Source organism: Lissotriton helveticus, chromosome 3_1 (genome assembly GCF_964261635.1).
Source record: "Lissotriton helveticus chromosome 3_1, aLisHel1.1, whole genome shotgun sequence".
Classification (NCBI taxonomy): domain Eukaryota; kingdom Metazoa; phylum Chordata; class Amphibia; order Caudata; family Salamandridae; genus Lissotriton; species Lissotriton helveticus.
Genome location: NC_136061.1, coordinates 1238777204 through 1238799118, shown reverse-complemented (window position 1 = coordinate 1238799118; position 21915 = coordinate 1238777204). Strand labels below are relative to the sequence as shown.

General features: G+C 45.4%; 2 long non-coding RNA genes across 2 annotated transcripts in view; both read right to left on the bottom strand.

Moving 5' to 3' along the window:
• Positions 1–1793: 1793 nt before the first annotated feature.
• LOC144824921 (uncharacterized) lies at positions 1794–4206 on the bottom strand. The gene is made up of 3 exons (XR_013609179.1): positions 4108–4206; positions 3733–3830; positions 1794–1970 (listed from the first exon to the last, which is right to left on the bottom strand). It is a non-coding gene; the product is annotated as an uncharacterized LOC144824921 (long non-coding RNA).
• A 13888-nt stretch (positions 4207–18094) lies between these two features.
• Positions 18095–21915, bottom strand: part of LOC144824920 (uncharacterized) — a 438184-nt gene continuing 434363 nt past the window's right edge. The window contains exons 2-3 of the long non-coding RNA XR_013609178.1: positions 18321–18399; positions 18095–18149 (exon numbers count right to left, since the gene is read on the bottom strand). This is a non-coding gene — a long non-coding RNA (uncharacterized LOC144824920). The remainder of the gene's footprint in view (positions 18150–18320; positions 18400–21915) is intronic.

Genomic DNA, 21915 nt, shown 5'->3' with positions numbered 1-21915 from the left:
AGCAATAATGCTGCTGATTACATTGATAAGAGAGGTAAATTAATATTTCAAAATCTTCTGTGCATTTCAGGTGCACTGTTCTCCTTCTCTGTGGCGGTGCCACTGCTTATTTGTTTTCTATTTTGTGTTCATTTAATTGGGCTGAGTAATGTATGAGTGTATTTTACAGAACTGCGTAATGCTAGACACAAAGGGGCAGATTTACAAGCCCCTTGTTCCACGTTTACGCTGCCTTACCTGACGCACAGCGACGTAAACGTGGCGCATCCCTGTGAGTCATGTACAACGTGATCCATCTAAGGAGATGCGCCACGTGAAGGCCTGGGCCTGCGCCACAATGGGTGCGTTCCCACGCAAGGGGGGGGGGTGGCGGTCAGGCAGCTGTGCGCCTCGCAAAAGTGCCTGCGTGAAATCTACAAGATTTAACGCAGGCACTTCCGCGACGCTGCTATGTCAATTCTTTATGCCTGCTTGCTTGAAGCAGGCGTAATGACTGATGCGGTATGTTGAGTATTGGGCAGCCCTGAGCATTGCTATAGTTGCAACGCGCCCGCGACGCGACTCTAGAGATGCGCCCCTCTTTCGTCACGAGATGCGTCACGCATCTGCCTACCCTTGCGCCAGGGTTTGCCGCATTGTAATAGCGGCGCATCTGCCGTGACGCAAGGTTAGTTTTGCGTTACGCATTTGTTCTGGTGCACATCTGGAGGTGTCCAGCTCAGAACTCGTAAGTATGCCCCTAAGTGTCAGATTAGCAATTACCTGCGCATCCCTGCAAAGTGTGCGGCACGCCAGCACCACCCATGGTGCGCCGTATTTACAATGCTGCACACCATGGTCCCAAAACGTCACCGAAGCGTTACGCATCGGTGCCGTAAAGGCGGCTCATTGATGGAGTTGCGTTGCAATGATGACGCAGCTCCAGCAATGCTGCGTCAAGCCGTAAGTCTGCTTCATGCAGGCGCAGGGTTTCAGTGACGCATCATTGTCCTAAATGACTGATTGAAATTTTATCTATTCCCCATAGCCACTTTTAGCATGCGTTCCTGCGCAGGAACGCCCTCCCTTGCGCTGGAACGCTCCCTAATGGCGCAGGGCTTTAGAATGGGATGCATCTCCCATATGCGTCACGTTGTTAATATACGCCACACCATGGCGCCTCTCTTGTTGTGGCGCTGCGTCACAAAAGTGACGCAAGAACGGAGCAAAAGAGCTGCAAGGGGCTTGTAAATCTGCCCCTAGAGTAGAGGCTCAGGTGCAGTCCTTCCTTTGTAGCCCTCTTTTTGACTGAAATAGTTGGTTCTTGTTCTTTCTAAATGTTTGATTTGGTTGACAAGGACATCGACAAGCAGCAATCATCAATGTTTTCTGTTCTTTCTTTCATGTTGTACGTCAGGTCCGCCCAGGGGCAAGCGGACCGAAAAATCGGATGCAGTGGCTCCAAAGGAGGAGGATGCAGGCCAGGGCGGCGAGTGCTCCTTTGCTGGCCCCAGTAGGTTTTCATTTAAATATAGAGGACCTATTGTTGTCCAAGCGTTCCTAATTTAATTGTTTCGAAATAGTGTTTAGATAGGAGCAAAATCAATAATCCTACTGTTGCAGGGACAATTCTCCACAAACCGAACTATGGACACCAAAGACCAGAGTAATAATATTTCAGAGTGGCGTGTTTGGCACACTGTATAAATAAACCTGGTAGTGTCAGCGGCACGGACTCCTCCTTGCAAAAATTGCAAAACTTTTCGCTCAGTCACTCTAGTCTGGAGGACTAAAAACCACAGAGTCTATTCAAGTTTAAAAGCTTTATTAAAAGTTTAAGTAAACACATATATTAAAATAAAGTTAGTTGGAAATGGAAAAGTGCTTGGTGCTGAGTTGATGAGTAATGGAAAACATTTCTTGTGGTCGAGCCGAGCTTTCACCTGGTTTGAAGTTGATGTTGCTCTTGTCCTTAGAAGTCCAGTTTCTGTCTGTTCAGAGAAAAATGGAGTGTGTTAAAATTAAGCAAGCATTCAACAATTGTGACAACAAAATGAAGCAAGACAACAGCTTTCCCTGGAAGGAGGGACATTTTTACTTTAGACTAGAGTAGACAGTCAATTAATTTTTCTGTTGTTTTCACATTTTTTCATTCATAGACCAAATACTAGTGGAGTGGTGTAATCTAACATTCTTAAATCAACTTTCTAGGTGGAACATCTGGTGGCGGGGCCAGCTCGGATGTGGTGGTGATCCTTGACTCGGAGTCCGAGGATCAATCTGGGGAGGAGGCGGCGCTAGAGGAGTCGGACCAAGAAGAAGTACAGACTGTGAGGAAGGAGACAGTGGCGGTGGCGAGTACAGGTAAGCTGGATCATGGTACTATCTGACTCTTAGATAGGATATGATGTGTATCCAGTGGTGGCCCAGTGACAAATTACAATATGGTAATTACAGCAGGCTGGGACCGACAGACAGATAGAGGCATAGACAGAGAGAGAGGAAGACAGAAGGAGAGAGAGAGAGGGAGGGAGCCAGAGGGAGGGTGAGGGAGGGAGACAGAGAGAGAGAGACAGCGAGGTAGAGGGAGACACAGGGAGACATAAAGAGGGAGACAGAGAGAGAGAGAGAGAGGGAAACAGACATATCGCCTGGGCTTCTGCCAGATCTCTTTCATATGAAAGAGCATCAAACCAAGGATACAAGTGAGTTGTGGGAAGGGAAATGGTGATTCAAGCGCCCCCCTTGCCCCTCCCTGCGGACGCCCATGATACTGGCCTGAATAGTTTTGTACTGCGCTGGCTAGTTGCTAGTTGTACTGTGACACAACTTCCTGCTGAATTATTTTGTGTTAATCATATTCTTAAAGAGCATTGGTTACATATTATGTCTTTCTTTCTTCATATAGTTGGCAATACTAAAACCTCAAAACCGACGAGGAGTATGCTGGCTGTACTGGCCCGGCAACGGAGGCTGGAAGCCACTGTTGCCCAATATCGGCGGCTGGTGGAATTGGAGGGGGACGACACACAGTCCAGTGCATCAACATCTGCATCCTCCTCCGTGACCCCACGTTCTGCCGGTAAGCGCAGTGCTCCAGCGAACCGGAGCCGTGCTGGAAGACGCCACCGCCGAGCAGCAAAAGCTGCACCTCGCAGTACTGTTAAGGCTCGCTTGCGCCGTGCACTCCACAGAGTGTCCGACCTAGAGGCGGAGGTCCAGAAATGGAACGAATATCAGAATGTGGTGGAGGGCCTCCGCCTAGATCACGCCACCCTCCAGGAGAAGTATGATGCCCTGGCCCTAAGGCATGATGCCCTCGAGGCCAAACTTAACAGCTTGCATCCCTAGAGTGTCCCTTGCCCCTTTTTTAGAGACTTTTGGGGGGTGGGAATTGGGAGTTGGGTTTTTTGGGGACTTTTGAAGGACTATTTATTTGTTGGGGTTAGGGAGGGTCTTGCGGGAGGTTATTTTGTTAGGGATATAAATATACTTTTTCAAACTTTATCTGAGCATACCTGTTTTTTTACTACTTTTGAGCTTGGTGGGTGGTGGTTTTGCAGTAAGTTCATTTAACTGAACACTGTCATCGTGTTGGTTCACATGCAATAGGCCAAATGTTTTCCAAAGTAAATGCCTGTCACAGAGTTTGTTAATTCAAGAGCCCTAGGACTTTACTACCAGTACCACTGTCACTCTCTCGCCTCTCCGAACACTCCATTATACTACCTCCCATCCAAACGCTTATCTTACCTGTAATTTGTGTTTGAGGGCTGGCTCCACCTGGAATTCACAGAGTCCTAAAGCGTTCTGCAGCAGGGCCACAACTGGAGTTTCCCGGCGTGGATTTTCTGCAAAACAAAAGCAATCAACATTAGAAATGTGGCAGCGGTGCTCACACACCACAAAAACCTAGAAGCCCCACAGACAGCACCCCTAAGACAGGCAAGCGAGCAATAATAACGCCTAAACGTTCACGTGCAATAGGCCAAATGTTTTCCAAAGTAAATGCCTGTCACAGAGTTTGTTAATTCAAGAGCCCTAGGACTTTACTACCAGTACCACTGTCACTCTCTCGCCTCTCCGAACACTCCATTATACTACCTCCCATCCAAACGCTTATCTTACCTGTAATTTGTGTTTGAGGGCTGGCTCCACCTGGAATTCACAGAGTCCTAAAGCGTTCTGCAGCAGGGCCACAACTGGAGTTTCCCGGCGTGGATTTTCTGCAAAACAAAAGCAATCAACATTAGAAATGTGGCAGCGTTGCTCACACACCACAAAAACCTAGAAGCTCCACAGACAGCACCCCTAAGACAGGCAAGCGAGCAATAATAACGCCTAAACGTTCACGTGCAATAGGCCAAATGTTTTCCAAAGTAAATGCCTGTCACAGAGTTTGTTAATTCAAGAGCCCTAGGACTTTACTACCAGTACCACTGTCACTCTCTCGCCTCTCCGAACACTCCATTATACTACCTCCCATCCAAACGCTTATCTTACCTGTAATTTGTGTTTGAGGGCTGGCTCCACCTGGAATTCACAGAGTCCTAAAGCGTTCTGCAGCAGGGCCACAACTGGAGTTTCCCGGCGTGGATTTTCTGCAAAACAAAAGCAATCAACATTAGAAATGTGGCAGCGGTGCTCACACACCACAAAAACCTAGAAGCCCCACAGACAGCACCCCTAAGACAGGCAAGCGAGCAATAATAACGCCTAAACGTTCACGTGCAATAGGCCAAATGTTTTCCAAAGTAAATGCCTGTCACAGAGTTTGTTAATTCAAGAGCCCTAGGACTTTACTACCAGTACCACTGTCACTCTCTCGCCTCTCCGAACACTCCATTATACTACCTCCCATCCAAACGCTTATCTTACCTGTAATTTGTGTTTGAGGGCTGGCTCCACCTGGAATTCACAGAGTCCTAAAGCGTTCTGCAGCAGGGCCACAACTGGAGTTTCCCGGCGTGGATTTTCTGCAAAACAAAAGCAATCAACATTAGAAATGTGGCAGCGGTGCTCACACACCACAAAAACCTAGAAGCCCCACAGACAGCACCCCTAAGACAGGCAAGCGAGCAATAATAACGCCTAAACGTTCACGTGCAATAGGTCAAATGTTTTCCAAAGTAAATGCCTGTCACAGAGTTTGTTAATTCAAGAGCCCTAGGACTTTACTACCAGTACCACTGTCACTCTCTCGCCTCTCCGAACACTCCATTATACTACCTCCCATCCAAACGCTTATCTTACCTGTAATTTGTGTTTGAGGGCTGGCTCCACCTGGAATTCACAGTGTCCTAAGGCGTTAGGGGACTCGTCAACGTAAGTTTCTTCATTGTGCAGAATCCAGGCATCAGCATTATGGGTAATGGATAGGGTGAGTCTGGAGGAGGAGGACTCAGGATAGACCACCAGGACTGAGTTCTTGTCAACTAACTGTTGTGAACCTGAGGAATGCTGCGGCATCAAAATCAAGACAGTTCTGTTGATGGGCTTGTTGTTTTATTGGTTGATTACAGTTTTGTTGGGAATGTGATGAAGCACTTGCTAAAGAAAGACAGACACACAGGAATATAAGTGAATAAGGAGGACTAAATTTACAATTAATGAATGATTGACTAATTTTCAGAACTCGCTGTCAGGGAAGCAGAACTCGTCCTCATACTCTGCTAAATCATCAGTCGGGGTTACTTCTAGTAACTGAGGAGAACTTTCCTCAGGTAGGTCGGTGTCCTCTTCTTCCTGCGTGGATTCTCGTACTCTGTAATCTGGTGGTATGAAGTGCTGGTTCATCTTTATCAAGGTGAGCCGCTCCACATTTGCGGGCAAGAGGCGGGACCTTTTGGAAGTCACAATGCCACCAGCAGAACTAAAAACACGTTCTGAAGACACGCTTGCGAGTGGGCAAGACAAGTAATTGATAGCCAGGTTGGTGAGCTCTCGCCATATTTTTCTTTTCCCATGCCAATACGCCAATGGGTCCTCAGTAATATTGACCTCTGTTGAGTCATCCAGATAGGCCTGCACCATTGAAAGAATGTCCTCCCGGATTCCTGTATTTTGCACTTCTGTGTCCTTTCTAGGACAAGGAAACCCTAGCTGAGTTAGCCAACCCGCTTCAGACATATCGCCTGGGCCTGGTTCAGATGATACGGTTGCTGGTGTGGTTAACGGCTCAGAGGAAAAGACACTCACTTCTGCCACAGGCACAGATGCAGAAGTGCTTTTTTGGGACGCCTGATGGCCTGCTGATTCACTAGTAGTACTGTCTTCTCCTACAGTTTCCTTCCGCTCTCTTTCAAAACGAATGGCTGACTGAGCTAGCCAACCTTTGTACTCTGTAACATCCGATGTTTCAAAAGGAATTATTACTTTGCCAAACAATGGCTTTTTGTAACGTGGATCCAGAATAGTAGCACAAATGTAGTGCTGTTGTTTCTTGATTTTTACAAGCCGTTCATTGCTAACTAGGCGTTGTAATAATCTCTGCGCCAACTCATGTGCTTCATTCTTTCCAACGTCCTTTAATTGTGAAGACACCACCTTGACTTGGTGCTCGAGCTTCAGCAACAATGGGATAGCTTTGCTCAAAGAACAGTCCTCCCTGCTGATGTCACGCGTGAAGACCTCAAAAGGACGAAGTATGTCTGTCAGGCTTTTAACTAGCTGCCATTGCTCCACCGCTAGCATCATTTCTGTTGTATCACCACCCAGGTTGTAGAAATACTCATTGACTACTGGAAACAGCTCATGCAGACGCTCAAGCATGTAGAAGGTTGAGTTCCAACGTGTTGCCACCTCCTGGATAAGTGCTTTCACTGGCATTCTACGTTCATTTTGCTTGCACCTCAGCTCCTTCCGGGCCTTAAAAGAATGGTTGAAATGTGTGCATATTCTTCTGCAGATGGTCAGTGTTTTGTCGACTGCAAGTTCTTTTTTCAAAAAATTTTGCACAACAAGGTTGATATAGTGCGCCAAACACGGCACTCTGAAATAGAAACCATCCTCCATGGCCTTAACTACATTGCTGCCATTATCTGTAGAAACATAACCAACCTTGCATTTTCTTGGGGGCAGCCATTGCGAGACCTTTTTGTTAAAGTCAGCCAAAATGTTGACTGCAGTATGACTTTTCTCCATGCCAAACATGGCTAATGTTGCATGTTTACGAGCACCCTTAAAAATCTCGACCAAGTCACCACCTGCATTTATCTGTTTTATGACTCCTGAAAAAGAGACCCAGTGTGCAGTGATGCACATGTAATCAAGGGCTTGGCAACTGGTCCACATGTCTGTTGTCAGGTGTATAGTGTGAACAGCACTCTTCTGCAAAGCTGCCCCCACCAACTCAAGCACCTCTTTATGTAGTGCTGGAACAGCAACCCTGGCAAAATAGAACCGGCTAGGAACCTTCCATTTAGGGGCCAGTGTTGCCACGAGTTCAAGGAAACCCACACCTTCGACAAACGAAAAAGGGAGAAGGTCCACCGCTAGCATTTTAGCCAGCTTAGTGTTATACAGGCGTACAGTTGGGTGGTTGCGTTGAAATTGCACATCTGAGGAGAACATGGCTGAAATGGTGCACTGGACAAATTTACGGGATGATGCTGATGTCTTCTTCGACCCACTTCTGATCAGTGTTGACATTTTCCGCATTGGTGTGTCTCCCAGACTCTCAGTGTGCCTCCTATGTGTTCCGGAGGGTGTGGTGCTGCCAGGGGTACTGGGTGCAACCGGACACATGTCTGACGCTTCTTCTACCTCCCCGTCATCTTCAGATGAAACACCTAGTATGGGTATATTTTGGCCACTTGCCCTTTGGGATCGCTTTCCCTTGACGTTTGCTAGGTGCGGAAACCATTCGACAGCGTGCTTTCTTTCAAGATGACCTATCTGGCCTCCGGTTCCATAGTTGGTACCAGTCTTACCACGGCTAACGCTAGTCTTACAAATGCAACAAACGGCTATGTTATCATACTTTTCATGGACACTAAAAAAGTTCCAAACTGGGGACTGGAAACTTCTGGTTTTGCCGCACGTGGTGATACTGCTGCCAATGCCAGATGAAGCAGTGGTGGATGAGCCTTGCAGACATCTACTGGGTTGTGCAATTATTGCAGCAACCTTACTTGAGGGAGTCGAGCTGGATGGAGTCCCCCTCTGGGGAGAAAATATGGGAGCTGTAGGTTTTGTTGAACTTGTTGTACTACTTGACTGCGTTGGTGGTGCTACCAGTGCCACGTCGCCAGGGTCACGCTCAGCATGACGTCGGGATAGGGTATAAATGTCTGTCTGCTGCATGGCCGGTGTGGCTGGAATGACGTGTGTGATGACTAGGTCATTGCTGTCATCCTGTTCATCAACATCAGAATGAACCACTTCATCAAGTCCGACGTTCGGATCCATAAGTATGAGCTTTCCGGGGCCCTTCCTTTTAACATTTGATACCTTTCGCAGCTCATGGTGTGCCTCCCTCTCAGATGTCGGAGATGGTTGCCAATCTAGATCCAGATCATCATCTGATGGAGCGGGGCTTGAAGAGGAACTTCTACACACCCTCCTTGATCTTTTCCTTGCTGGGGTGCTGGGAGAAAATGAATCATCAGGAGGAGTGGCTTCGTCTTCCTGACATGATACCCCGGCTCCAAAGTCAATTTCCTCCTGTGCCCCTACTTCTGGAAGAACAACCATTGTGGGCACTTGCACCGCTCCATGCGCCGCTAAATGGGCATCTTCACTGACCTCTACTTGCAAGTCTCCATGGACCTCTCCTTCTCGGTCTTCTCCTTCTCGGCCTTCTCCTTCTCGGCCTTCTCCTTCTCGGCCTTCTCCTTCTCGGCCTTCTCCTTCTCCTTCTCGGCCTTCTCCTTCTCGGCCTTCTTCTTCTCGGCCTTCTCCTTCTCGGCCTTCTCCTTCTCGGCCTTCTCCTTCTCGGCCAGCTCCTTCTCGGCCAGCTCCTTCTCGGCCAGCTCCTTCACAGCCAGCTCCTTCACAGCCAGCTCCTTCTCGGACAGCTCCTTCTCGGACAGCTCCTTCTCGGACAGCTCCTTCTCGGACAGCTCCTTTTCGGACAGCTCCTTGCGCATGTACTTCTGCTTGTACTAGTAGCCCATGCAGTTGTTGTTGCGGCTTTGGTTGTTGAATAGTACTTGTGAGATGAGTTACAACCTGTGTTGATGGTGTGCTGCTACTTTCTTGCGATGAACGAACATCACTGGTCGTTGGTGATTCAACAACTAAACAGGCTACCTGTGCAGCACTCATGGTGGGCCTTTGTTTTTTTTGTTGTTTTTCCCCAAAAAATGTATTGGTTGAGCCACCAGTCTCCTTGGTAAGTGGTGCCACTTGCTTCTTCTCCTTAGTAGAGACATCTTTCTTGCAAGAGGACCTACGGGCACCTCTTTTTGGAGCCATCTTCTTCAGATGTCGGAACAACAGGCCGCAGCAGGACTTCTTCCTGGCACTGAATGCTCAACGATGATGCGGAGTTTTGTGCACCTAAAAGCAAACGACGACAGAGGAACATCAGTAAATATATGTTGCTTATGTAGCGCTTCAATAAACAGTTAGCAAGTAGGCATTTATGAATACACACGTGCACAGTGCACACCACACAATATGGAAATGTCAAAATTAGGATTTGCTAAATTTTTGGGAAACAGGAATTTAACATTGATCCAAGAGAGCACACACAGAGAGGGTTGTACTTTCATGTACCCCTGACTCCGCCTGGGCACAATGGGTGAAAGCAAGGCACAATGGGTGCAGGCCTATGTCTCAAAGCTCACTGCCTGCCTTCAAAATGGCCGCTTGACCCCCCCATCCACATGGCCAGGACCATGCCTCAAAATGGCCACCACCAACATAGCCAGCCCCCAACCCCTACTCCAAAAAGTGAAAAAACACAACACTAATCAAATCACCACAATCCAATGCCATCCATCAAGTTTCAGAAGGCTTATGCTGCCTGCTGGTGGTTTTCCGGTGCAAAATTGCAATTTTTACAATTTCGCGAGTGCGAGATTGTTGCCTCACGGCGCGAACGTGGCGAAAAACCAGCAAAATCCGCGAACAGACCGATTCTGGTCCCCCTGGGCATAATGGATGACATCAGAGCACACTGGGTGCAGGCCTATGGCACAAAGCACACAAACTGGCTTAAAAATGGCCCCTAGACCCCCACCCACACGGGACCAGGCAATAAAATGGCCCCCACCCACATAGCAAGCCCCCAACACCACCCCAAAAAGTCGTAAAACACACAAAGATCACCACAATCCAATGCCATCCATGCCCTGGCCAGAATCATGTTAAAAAAAAAATTCAAGAAAACAGTTGTATCATGCATGCACCCATAACTACTAAGCCTGGTGGTTTTCAATTCATGTGCAGAATTGTAATTTTTACAATTTCGCGAGTGCGAGATTGTTGCTGCGCGGGACACGAGCAGTGCGAACACAAGCAAAAACATCCTCAGCTCGCGAACTTGCAGATTTCCCCCCCCAAAAAGTCGAAAAAAAAGCAACACACACAAAAATCACCACAAACAAACAACATCAACTTACTTGTTTGTGAAATCAAATTTCGAATCCAAAAGTAATCCAAAAGGCCTCAAATGCAAATATCCAGCAGCAACCACAAAAAGTAATCCTTCCCAGTCAAGATCGAAATCAAAGTGGCCAGGAAATGGAGGAGCTTGCTGGACAGGAACAGGAAGTTGGAGACTGGGGCACTTCCTTCACCCCACCCCTATGGGAGGAGCTTGCTGGACAGGAACAGGAAGTTGGAGACTGGGCCACTTCCTTTACCCCTCCCCTTGTAATTTTTGTACTTTCGCGAGTGCGAGATTGTTGCGAGATTGACCGCGAGCAGTGCGAACACAAACAAAAAATCCGCTTCGCGTGGATTTGCGTATTCTCGCCACATCCGCGAGAGTTCGCGGATTGCGGATTCTCCGAAAATACGAAAAATCCGCGCGCGTAACGGATTTTACGCCCATGCTTAATGACGAGTAGGAGGGTGCGCACAAGGATTACTGAACACTTACACCGCAGTACAATACGATTTTGCAGATCGAATACCAAGCTTACAGCACATTTTGTAGAAATGGGACACTCTGCTGATGAATTAAGATGGACTGTCATTGAGAAATTGAACTTGGGCAGAAATATGGCAGTTGAAAAACGCATTTTACTTCATCGTGAACAGAAATGGGTTTACCGCCTAAGAAGTCATATTACAGGGCTTAATGATGACATACCTTGGCAATCATTGGGCAGACACTAGTTTATTCATTATGAATGGGCTGATATAGCAACACTAAAAGAACTTGAAAAATGTGTTGCTTCCACACGGGATTAGATGGTCGGGGCTTTTGGTAGTGACGGCCACGTGATCTGGTGCCTTATTACCTCGCCATTGCAACCGGGACCAGCTACATATATCATTTTCCACTGTGATATCTGCTAAGAATTTTACTGTATACTCTCACAGGGGTTTCTCTGGACTCTCCCCTTTGGCGATACACTTGGCTGTTATAGTGATACAAAAATCATGCTGCACCTACCACCACCTTAGGCAGCCATTGGGGACTGTGAGTCTACATATATATATATATATATATACTTATATATATTCTTCTTTTATCAATTGTGACACGATCTGTACCACTGCTTGAGGCAGTTGGGGGTCTCTGATCCTGTATTTCTATATTGTTGTATGTCTCTTCTCCTTACAACCTAAATAATTAAACGGAGGCATATTAAGCGGCCTGTCCGATAGTTTAACTGGCACCCGCGACTGGGAACTCTATTTCCCATGATTACCGTGATTCACGCATCGAACGCCATGACGTCGGACGGCGTGTCTCGTGATGCGCGTAGTGCCCGAACTGCAGGCAGAACACAGAGGGTACTTCTATGGATTCCCGGAAACCGCTGTTACGCGGCGATCCGAGAGCAGGCAGTCGTATGAGGTTTCTCCCTCAGAACAGTAAGGAGTTTACAGGGGGGCTGGCAATTATTCCAGTTTCTGATGCAGGCTCCACTCGATGGGCTATCCCGAGTGCGCTTCATTGAGCCTGGCTTACTTACATATTGTCATTGATGCTTTTGGCAGTGGTTCATTTCATTCTGTGATTGAGCTTGATATGACAGAGTCCGTTTTGGTGCTATGTGTTTCTTTTACTTTGTTCCTGTGCATATAGGTTGTGTTCTTGGGACACCTACCTGCAGGGCGCCATGTCGAGTTTACATCTTGAATCAACTCGGTGAGTTCTTGAATGGGAGTGATACTACACTACTCTCACAGACTTTGCATGTGGGGCATATATCCTGTAAGTCAATACCACTACCGGATACATACTCCGGACCTATGAAGAGGTGTAGATTTCTGTCTGATCATAGCATTGCATATAATAATAGCTTTAGATTGATATTGATGGGTGATGAATATAATATCCCCTTAGGCCAGAATAACGGACCAATCTTTGAATTTCTTCATATCGTAATCCATGGGGTGTCGGAATTAGATTGTGTACATCCCTCTTTTTACAACATATTTATATGGGATTATTATAATTCCAGTTTATGTTTCCCGTGTTGTTGGGATCCCCTCTACGCATTTCGATTCAATTGGAATCCCGTGCGATCAGTTAATTGGTACTTTGACCGAACCACGGCTGGACCAATAGCAGGACTGGTAGCAACACACGTCCTGAAGCAGACCGGGGTGACCTTCTTGGCGCAGTAAGTCAGTCGAAACATGTTGACAATAGCGGTATTAGGAGGGTTGTTATGAGAACTTAATTTGCTCTTGGAAACACTACCCATCCTTTCTTTTCGTTTAATCCTGGTTGCGGAACCTGTTAATAAAGTTTTGTTTGGTATCCCCAAACCAGTTTCAAACACTTCCCTATTAACTGCCTGTGTTGCACTTCAGTTCCAGTCACAGGGTGACATTCACTGATCACATTTTTGTTTATGTATATATGTTGTTTGGTTTTGTATTGTGTCCTGTGGTCTTTTATGTCTAAACCCCTCCCCTATGCTCCGTCCAGAGTGTGGCTACACCTGGGCGTATTGTAAGCAGACCCGATGATGAAGCATGTCACACACTTCGGTGTGTGAGTGAGGGCAGTATTTTCAAAACAACCATTTTTGTTTTGTTGTGTGGGTTGTTTAGGTTTTTTTTTAGTCTCTCCACCCCTCTATGTGTGTATAATTGTGATTCAGGGGGTTCGAGGTGGTAGAGTTGTAGATACGGTTGACCCTCTCCCCTTATTTGTGTTTAATGTATGCACAGGTTGATTTGCATAAAGCCATTATCTGACCCAGGGTGGTGTGGAGTGCAAAAAAACGATGGATTTGGGCCCAGATCTTTTGACTGGGGGAGTGTGTGACATTGATCCACATTCAGTCCATCACTTGTTGTTTTTTGTAATGTATGCACAGGGACACCAAGTGTGCCCCCAGCGCTGTCTGAAAAGCATTCACTGAATGCACCCACCCAGCCGCTATACACTAAAGCCTGTCTGGGGAGGTGGTTACACCTCCCTGTGACAGGCAACCTATTGTCCAGGCCTCCCCTGCCGGAGTTTCATCCAGCACTAGGAGGTCAGGCTCGTGTCTGTGGCTGCAGCATCCATTTTATGATGCTTGGGCTCTTTTAAACTATTACCAGTCAGGTAAGTGTGTACATGTCTTCTCCCACTAGAAGGGTGGAATTCTGCCCCCGCAGCCAGGACGGGGGGTAGGATTCCAAAGTGTTTGACACCAAACACAACATGTTTTGATCAAGCCATTCCAAAGTTAACATTTACCGCGAGGTTATAATGCACTTAAGAGTATATGGTATGGCTGTATCACAGAACAGGCTCAGAGAATGGATTCTGAAAGCTGCAGAGGGGCTCAGATCATGCTTGGGCACCCTCTCACACAAAACCAGGCCTGCCATAGGAGTGACTTATAGATGTATTTGTGTCTGTCGTTAAAGGGAGATATAGGGACCTATATATTAGTAAAGGGTGCATGCACCACCGTACCCAGGCTGCAGTAGCAGACCTGTGGTGCCATTTTGGAAGGCTTCCCAGGGGTGGCATAATACATGCTTCAGCCCCTGGTAGGCCTCTGGGGTGCCTATGCCCTTGGTACCTAAGATACCATATACTAGGGACTCACAAGGGTAACCCAGTAACCAATCTGGAGTGTACCTAAAGTACATGCAATCAATTTAGAGAGCAAGCAGCAAGGCTGGGGTCCTGGTTAGCAGGGCCCCAGCCAGACTAAAGTCGAAAAAACAGTGAAACACCAGCAAAAAGTGGAGGTAACCATAGTAAGCAGATCCTACTCTCCTACACTGAGCATGTGTACACAGTAGTACACCATACAATGCAACACATCGCAAATCAATGCAACACATCGCATCACCACGCAAATATTTTTTAAATCATATCACTAAGCAACACAATGCAGCACTACCCAAATATGTTTAACACCACTATGTCACTATGCAACACATCACAACACTAGACTATTGTTCTCAACTTCAATATATCACTCCACAAGACAATGCGACACATTACAACAAGGCACAAATATTTTCAACAATATTGTAAAACAGCACAGATATGAAAGTTTGAACATTTGTATTTCTACACAATCTCTGACTCTATCCCAAACCAAGATGGTGGCCAAACACTCTGAGGAAGGTCTAATACATGATACAATTCACCAGCAAACTAATTATAGGTTTAGTCAAGTTTTGCTTACAGAAAAAAGAATACAACAGTTATATGGTTAAACTTGAAAACATATTTAAATTGAGGCATCCACCATTTTGTAATCATTGGTACACTACTTTCTGAAGTGATCACATGCACCGGAGTGAAGAGGAGTATTTGAGATGCACAATGTGAAACATTGTCATCTATTTATCATAGTAAGAATAACTCACATGACTTATATGTGTACAAATTGGAATGTATATGGTAAAGACTAGTCTGTAAATCATCAAAATCTCAAAAATCTATTTGAGATTAACATAAGTTAAAATACAAGTCAATTGAAAATTGAAACAGTGACTATGTTCAATTTTTAAATGTAAATGACAAATTAGTGTCTATTTAAGGCAGGTAATAGACAGTGACTGGTGGGGTAGATTTACTATTCTAACTCCGCTAAGTGGTTAGTCAGGGCAGGTGCTGGAGAGTGACAGGGGGCAGGTTTACTATTATAACTCTGCCAAGTTCCTAGTCAGGGCAGGTGCTTGAGAGTGACAGGGGGAGGAAAATGAACTATTTTAGCTCCGCCAAGTGTGTATTCAAAGTAGGTCCTGGACAGTGGCTTGGGGCAGTTTTACTAATCTGACTCTGCAAAGTGCATAGTCTGGGCAGGTGCAGGACAGTGAATGGTGGAGTGGGGGGGGGATTACTAATCTAACTCTACCGATTGCTTAGTCAGACCTGTGCAGGAGAGTGCCTGGGGGCAAATTTAAACTTATTATCCCTTAGCTTTTAGTTCAATGCAAAACAAAAACATGCATTGGCATAGGTCACTAGGTCTCAGCAATCCAAGTCAACAATGCACGCGTATTACATTGAATTGTGTGTTATGTTTTTTTAGGTTTGACACTGCCGACGGGGTTTATAATATTTTTAGCACAAGCAAGATAGTACAGGTTTTACTAAGTTGCTCCCGGGTTTGTTAATAACCATTGGAGTGCTGTTGAAAAACAGTAGACTAATTAGGCCTTGTTTAAGTACAAAATAAGTGTCCCTGTAAGATTTTGGAGCTTATTTAAGTTAGAAATTCACATTTTAAGACAAAACTAGATTATAGTGGTACAGCACAGACATTGGAAAATGGTATGATGCCCTGGAGAACTACTGGACATATAGAACTTGTGTTGTGCTTAGAGGAAAATAAAACTACACTGGAAATATTGCAGTAACACACTCCAAGTAGAAACATTTAAAGACAATATATACTTGGCCTTGGAAGTTTCTCTCCGGGAACACCACATCTGTTACTGGCCTCAGAATACCAACTCTTAAACAGCGGTTGAAGTGCAGTAATAGAAAAGTATGGGAACTGTGATGCTGCATGCAATGGGGGCGATGTCAGTGAGTGTGGGAGTGGGGTCAAAGATGTTGCTAAAAAACAATATTCTGTAAGTTTTTTGGTGTTTCACTCTCAGGTAAGTACATATAAAATAATGTGCAGCTTAAATAAAAAATACATTACAAAAAGTAGTTACTGTGGGAAATGAACCATATTACCTTATAAAACCTCTATTAGTTAATACCATTTTGACGTCTGTGTGTAACCAGAGAGCTACAGAATTAAATCTTGGTTGGTGAAGTGGAGACTAGTGACTTGTGTATTTTTAGCGCTACATGGTCACAGCCTATAACAGAAAGCATTGTGAACATGTAAGTCATTGTTTTAAACTCACATTACACCCAGTATAGGATAGCCTGCTACAACATGCTCATAAAGGTTTAGGGTAAAATGCTGCTTCCAAAATATAGATTTTAGTAATAAACAGACTGTACATAACGCAATATTTTTTACATAATTGTCCCATCAACCCCTTAGGGGTAGTATGCTCTATATTAATGCAATTATTAAATGCATGCACTTCAAAGCTCAGTTATTAACTATTTGTACTACTACTCAAAAAGAATAGATCTTTGTCATCACAAAGCTTCAAGTGATTAGATCTATTAAAGCCAGTACCATCTCCCAAGCATTCCTTACGTTTGTAGATTACCCTTTACAATTGCAGATTAAGTCGTTGCACACATTTACATTTCTTTCAGGCTAGCAGGCACCATGGCAGGAAGGCTTGTTTAGCTGAATGTCCGGCTTTGGTTTCACAGCACAAAAGAATCCCTGAATGACACTTTAGCTGAGGCATTGCAATGATCACAATTAACTGTCCCGGACGGTTGTCTTTTTACAAAAAGTAGGGGAATGTTTTTTCATCAATTAAAAAGTCCCAATGAATAAATAAAAATTAAGAAGCATCGTCTAGCATTTGTCACACATTGTTGGACAAGGAAAGTGAAGGTTAGCGTGTTTTTTGTTCTGAGTCATAAATCATTACAGCATGTGTAGAAACTGTAATCACCCAGAAGTAGGTAACCCAGGAACAAAGCACCAGATGAAAACATTGATGAGTTTAGACAAAAAAGGGAGGTGGGAGGAGATTTCTGGGCTGCTCGAAGAATTTAAACGAAGCAGCCCTGCACCCAGAGCACCAGTGACACCTACATTTAAGCAATCACTTTGAAGTCAGAGAAAGAAAAGGCGCTCTCAGAAAAACTGCATGTGACATTTGATTTCCATCTTTGAATGCCTCTCAAATTTGATGCCATAAGAACCAGATTTACAGGTCTGTTTAAGAGGTCAGAGCCAGTGAAAACACGAAAAGTCATGTGACATGCTCTTCAAAAAAGAAAAAAAGAGTTCTGAAAATATTTCCCAAAATAGGAGCAATGAATGGATAGGAGTAATTGGTCACTGCTCTCTGGAAGGGATAAACACGGGTGGGGAACAAAAATAGGAGCGTGACAATGGAACCAGCAAATTGGAAACCTATGGGTGGGCTGAAACACACAGGGTATTAACAACATGTCTCTGTCACTGTCTAGAGAAGAGACCTAATACATCTTAGAAAGAAAAGAGGAGAACTTTCCTACAATCAAAAAGGAACCTGAAATCATCTATCCATTTCAAAACAAGAGCACCAAAATTAAGGTAACGAATGAAAAAGTATAAAGAAAACACATAAAATTCAGAAAAGCATACAAAATAGAAAAGGATATAAAAATCTCTTACTTACCATAGATAGACTACTATGGGAAAAATCCTTTACCACACAGACTTACAACCCTCTAAAAAGAAACAAAGAACAATTTGGATTTGAATTCCTCTAAAAATCCTAGAATACCATCTCTAAAACCCTGATATCAAAAGAACAAGGAACAATTAAACAGCTACATTTTTTCACATGAAATATAAATGTAACTTATTAACCACATTCTTTTTTTAAACAGGAAACTCACATAGAATTTATTTCCACAGTTCGAAAAGTGTTAATAACTTTGTTTCCCAGCAGACTCCCATCAGTTGACCATACCATTTTGTATCTCTCAACAGGAACAACTAAAAACAAGGAAATAATGTACAATATCGTAACATCATACAAATTATTTTCTGTTTATATTTCACATCATTAAAAAATGGAAAAGGCTTGTCAATCATGCTATATTCCCTCTAAAAGGGGTAAGAGACTTCTGGAATATGGTGGGTAAATATATTGTAAGGAGAGTTTACCTGAGCCCAGGAATCATTGGAGGCGTACTGAATATTTCTCATCACATTGCAGAGGCAGAGCGGTTACTCTTGGTGACACCTTGGAAAGAAACACAGAGCATAACCACCTCTGTAATGGAGTTTGAAGAGGGAGAAATATTCAACAAATTAAGTCACTTGCGGCTACCTCCAATGAGCACTCTGGCTTATTTTTGGAGGAGGCACCCCAATACCATGCATGTTGTCAGTAGTATGTCCAAGCTTACAAATTTAAGAGGAATGGTGTAATGACAAAAACAGGTGAGTAATCCCCAAAGAGTAACTCCTCAAATCTACTCTGATATTAACATACCCCCCCAGCTAACTGAATCTTTTAATTGTGGATCATTTCCACTTTATGATAATGAGAACCCTCTGAAACAAAATCTTTAGTACAGTGCACAACACAGTAACCCTAGAGGATAGTGAAATTTGGATGAGGGGTGGAACTTTTAAATCTGCTACCCATCCACTTTCTGACATTTATACAATTTATAAAAACATTAACAACACCACAATCCCACTAGTTTACAGTTTACTGCCTGACAAAAAATTCTCAACTTACACTGGATTTTTATCAGCTGTAAAAATATAAAACAGTAAGTAAAAGCCCTAGGAAAATTATCATTGTCTTTGACATACAAATTATTAATACAATTATTGACATGTATCCTAACACCCACACTTTTCCAAGGAATATTGCAAAAAATTCTAAAACATCCTTAGGTGAGACCTATATGTCAAATAATAAACTTCAATATGAACTGAAAAAATAACTGCATTGTGCACTGTACCTCCTGAGCGCATAGATGACTTCTACACTTCAGTTGTACAATCAAAATATCTTTCACAAAATGAGGAAAAAATTGCCTAATTTCTAAATTACTTTGAAGACACACACACTGGCCATCAAAGCAGGATGGGTCACAGAAGTAAACCAAGGTTTCCTATAGAATGGCGGAACTGTTGCTCAACCTGCTTAGAGGGAGGTGAAAAATCCAATAATGCCATTGAGGGTTGGCATCATTCTTTTACCATCTCTGTTGGAAAAAGGCACCCCAAATGCCTTAATTTCCTGGAAGTTTTTTTAAGAGGAACTAAGGGCCCGATTACGATGGCGGGCGGACTTGAGTCTGCCCGCCATCCTAGCGGGATCAGGACCATTTGCCTCTAATGCGGTGGTCCCACACCCCTAATTTTGACTGGCAATTTAACATTGCGGCGGTGCTGCTGGCTGCAGCACCCACCGCAATGGTAAATGGCCATGTCGTGCATTTCCCTGCACAAGGTGGCAGGCACCGCTCGGAAATGTGGGGAGGTACCATGGTTACCCCCCAGTGCACAAGTGCCCCCCCACTGAGGGGCTCATAACGGGTCCTCCGAAGCCAGCCTCTGCTAGATTTTCATGGCGTTTCCACTGCCATGGAAAGGCTGGCTGACGCCAGCATTGTGATCTGGCGGGCAGTGCCTTCGAGGCACTGCCCCCATATCCCCGGCCTTTTGCAAACTGCCAGGCAATCGTTACGATTGCCTGTGGCAGAAGCGTGGCAGGCGCTCTTTGTACCCGCCATGCTTGTGGCACAATTACCCGGGGAAACGGGAGCCAGATGGTGGAGGGATCACCACCGCTGGGCTGATGCTGGCGGTCCCTCCGCCATCGTAATGAGCCCCTAAGGGGCTAATTAAGATGGCGGGTGGACTTGAGTCCACACGCCATTGTAGCGGGATCGGGACCGCCTGTCTGCAATGTGGCGGCCGCATCCCTATTTATGATGCGACCGCCACCGCGGCATTCGCATCTGCCAATTTAACATTGTGGCGGGTGCTGCTGCCTGCAGCACCCGCCGCAATGGTAAATGGCCATGTTGTGCATTTCCCTGCACAACATGGCAGGCACCACGCGGTGCCTAATGGGGGTGGGGTCGCACACTACTCACACACCGGCGGTGTCGCCCCTAAGGACTCTGGTCAATGTAGTAAAGTGTTTGCGATGCATCATCTCTCGATCTTCTGCTATCTTCGCTGTCTTCGCCATCCCTGGACACGTGTTTCGGGGTATCACCCCTCATCAGCAGGGATAGGCCGTGTACTGGGGTTGCCGATGGCTGCCAATATCTGCCAGGTGCCACTCAGGCGCGTAGGTGCCGGATCCCAGGCTCGTCAGCCCACTGCTCACAGGAGTTTTAAAGTTACAACAGAAGCGTGGCAGGCGCTCTTTGTACCCACCACGCTTGTGGCACAATTACCCGGGGAAACGGGAGCCAGATGGTGGAGGGATCACCACCGCTGGGCTGATGGTGGCGGTCCCTCCGCCATCGTAATGAGCCCCTAAGGGGCTAATTAGGATGGCGGGTGGACTTGAGTCCACACGCCATTGTAGCGGGATCGGGACCGCCTGTCTGCAATGTGGCGGCCGCATCCCTATTTATGATGCAACCGCCACCGCGGCATTCGCATCTGCCAATTTAACATTGTGGCAGGTGCTGCTGCCTGCAGCACCCGCCGCAATGGTAAATGGCCATGTTGTGCATTTCCCTGCACAACATGGCAGGCACCACGCGGTGCCTGCCACCTTCTGCATGGATAACCCAGTGTACAAATGCCCCCCCCCACAGAGGAGGCCCATAACGGGCCCTCCAAAGTCAGCCTCCGCCAGGCAATTGATACAATTGCCTGTGGTGGAAGTGTATTCAAACAACAGTGGTCCCTTTAGGGAGAATATACAGGGTGAATAAATGTGGACTCAGTCGTGGCTATATTGTTTGGACTTGCCCAGCCGGGCAGAGGTCTAGTATTTACTTTGCAATTAAATATAGGAAATGTTACACAACAATTCACAAAGTGGGGCACAAGCCTGCACCCTACTTAACACATGTGCAATGAACATTCAGTAACAAAACTCGGATTCCTTAAGTAACAGTATTTTATCATGGCTCAAGCCTCTGCTTGCATGACTGCCATCTCACAACGGCTCCTTAACGCGTTCACATCCACTGTTATCCTTTCACGCCGTCACCTTTAGCACACTCTAATGACAATGATGCGCTGTATACCGGTAGTCCAATGGTTTTAATTTCGGAATTTATTGTACAGATTGCTTTGGTAACTGACCACCACAGTATGTTTCTTGTTCCTAGATGACACCACAACTTTAATTTTTGCTCCCAGTTTACCTCAGCGTGGTACTGTCCGCATGAAACATTGCTGGAACCTAAGCCTAAAACTGATACTGAACGTTTGGTATGTGTCACAACACTTTTTCCAGTATCCGATATCATCCGCAAAACAATCAAGAAAAACTGGCACATCTTGAATGCAGGCGATCTCGAATTAGAGATGCCCCTTTTTGCTTTCAAGAAAAATATTAATATCAAAGACCAGTTGGTCTGTGCAGCTCTGCCTATTACCCACAATCCCAATCCTACCCTACATGACATCTGGGCCCTCACACCTCTTAAGGGCCACACAAAATGTGGAAACTGTGTGGCATGCGAATTCACCATTGAGTGCAAGGAATTTGTATACAAAGACATTAGAAATGAATTGACTTGTTTCACTAATTGTAACACGTGCAATG